Genomic DNA, 2,323 nt, shown 5'->3' on the forward strand with positions numbered 1-2,323 from the left:
TCCCTGATCGCCGGAAACCGTGAGAATTAATCCCGATAAGGGTCTCTCGGATAAAAACCGGTCGATCAGGTAACCTTCCCTTCCAGCTCTATGGGGGGGGGGGGGATGCGTGCGGGTGTGTGCTTATGTGGGGCGGGTGATGGGGGGCAGTGCGGTGGGGGAAGCCGGGCGGCTCCCTGGCTCGGCAGAGCGGCCCCGTCGCTGTGGCACCACACAGCAGCGCCAGGCTCCTGCCACTGCGCTACACGGTCCTGTGCCGAAGCAGGCCCATATATCTACTCTCATCACCCAGGAATGTCTGTCCTTAACGCTCGTGACGTCACTCCACATCGACCAACCCCCTAATTAATATTCATGAGCAGGTGACGTCCTCCACATGGACACCCCACCCCCATTCATAATAATTAGTGGGTGACGTCACTCCACATGGGGAGCCGAGGCGCCTCCTCCCCCCTCCTCGGCGTCAACTCACAACCCTCACGACAAAGGCAGAACAACCCTGACGTCACGCGATCTCCATAACGCAGTTGAGACATCAAAGTAAAAAGGACGTCATGATGAACAAGGGATGATAACCTGTAAATGAAATAGGTCCGTGTCACCGCGGCCTTACAGATTGCACACGAATGGATGCAATGGATATCACGTCGCGGTCTGCTTTGTCGCTTGCAAGTTTCACATTTACTGCAATACACCCGTCCTTGGACGGGCAAAAGGCTCGTCTAACAGAGTGGTTCCCTGTCAGTAACATCTGGCAGTTCACCAGTGTTGGTTCAAGCGAGCCTGACTGCTGATGAGACACTGAGAGATGAAGCCTGTTTCAGGGTGCTGTTTGTGCTGAGTTAATGTTGATGATGAGATGCACTCTGAGAAGGTTGTGCGGCTGAGAAGCACCAATCGCTTTATGTGCGTGGAGAAGTGGCGATGTGGAGGCTGTACAGCCTGGTTGTCTTGTTCCTTGCGTTGCAGCAGCAGCAGCAGCTGTAGTTGTGCGTTCGTCCACTAGAGGGCATCACGTGCCTTGTGGAGAACCTGCAGTGCCCCTACATCCTATAGCCCTGACCCTATAGCCCTGTCCCTAACCTAATACTGTTGTTGTCCTTCCCCGGCACTTCGGATTAGCACGATTGGCTATGTACGGTGCGAAAGAAGTTCAGCATACATCATGTTCATCTCAGGCCGCCTTCAATAGCTGCCCCCAGACATGAGTTATCATTTGTGGTCAAGTGGCTTCTGAAATATAAGCTAATACCTCATTGGATTTTACCTAATAAGATAACAAAAATTGCTTAGTAACCTTTTTACTGATTTGTTTACTTTTCCTATACCTTGCACTCCGATCGTATTTTTTGGATTGTTTGTTGCTGTAACGTTCAAACCCGCCCCTACTGGACATCTCTGAAAAAAGCTTTATAGCTCATCGGATTCCTCCAGTATGATTACATATTCAGATTTTGATTCTCATTTACATATCTAGGGCAGCTCGTGTTGGTAGTGAGCCCCGATGAAGGCCAGCAAGGCGCTCGAAGGGGACGGAGTGGTCACAACCGTGTCTGGTCCTCAGACCCACCCACCCAATCACTCAATCATTCAAATACGCAATTACCCACGGACATATTCACCCACTCACTAAATTACCCACTCAACCACTCACTCAACGACTCACCCACCCACTCACCCACTCACTTACCCACTCAAGTACTCACTTAGTCACCTACTCACCCACTCATTCAATGATTCACCGACTCATTCACTCGCTCACCCACCCACTCACCCATCCACTCATCCACCTACTAACGCACCCACCCGCTGACCCACCCACGCACCCACTCGCCCATTTACTAACTCACCTATCCGCTCACCCACCCACGAACCCACTCACCTCCCCACTCACCCACCACTCATTTACCCACTCATTAACCCACTCACCCATCCAACCACTCACTCAAATATCCACTAATTTACCCATTCACCCATCCAACCACTCAATTATACACTCACACACAGACTCACGAACTCACCCATTCACCCAATCACTCATTAAAAACTCCACTCACCCACGTTCTCATTCCCCACTCGCTCAATTACCCACTGACCCACCCAAGCACGAAACCATGTATCCACCTCCCTATTCATTGAATTACTCATTTAACCACTCATTCATTCAAACTAACTCACTGACCCGCCAACTCACTCATCCACCCACCTAATCATTTACCAACTTAACCACCCACTTACGCATTAACACATTCACACATCCACCAATCGACACACTGAATTACCCACTCATTCATCCACCTACCACACACCCACCCACTCACCC

This window comes from Lethenteron reissneri, unplaced genomic scaffold (genome assembly GCF_015708825.2).
Source record: "Lethenteron reissneri isolate LAM-NWPU_2019-01 unplaced genomic scaffold, ASM1570882v1 scaffold_1105, whole genome shotgun sequence".
Taxonomy (NCBI): Eukaryota; Metazoa; Chordata; class Hyperoartia; order Petromyzontiformes; family Petromyzontidae; genus Lethenteron; species Lethenteron reissneri.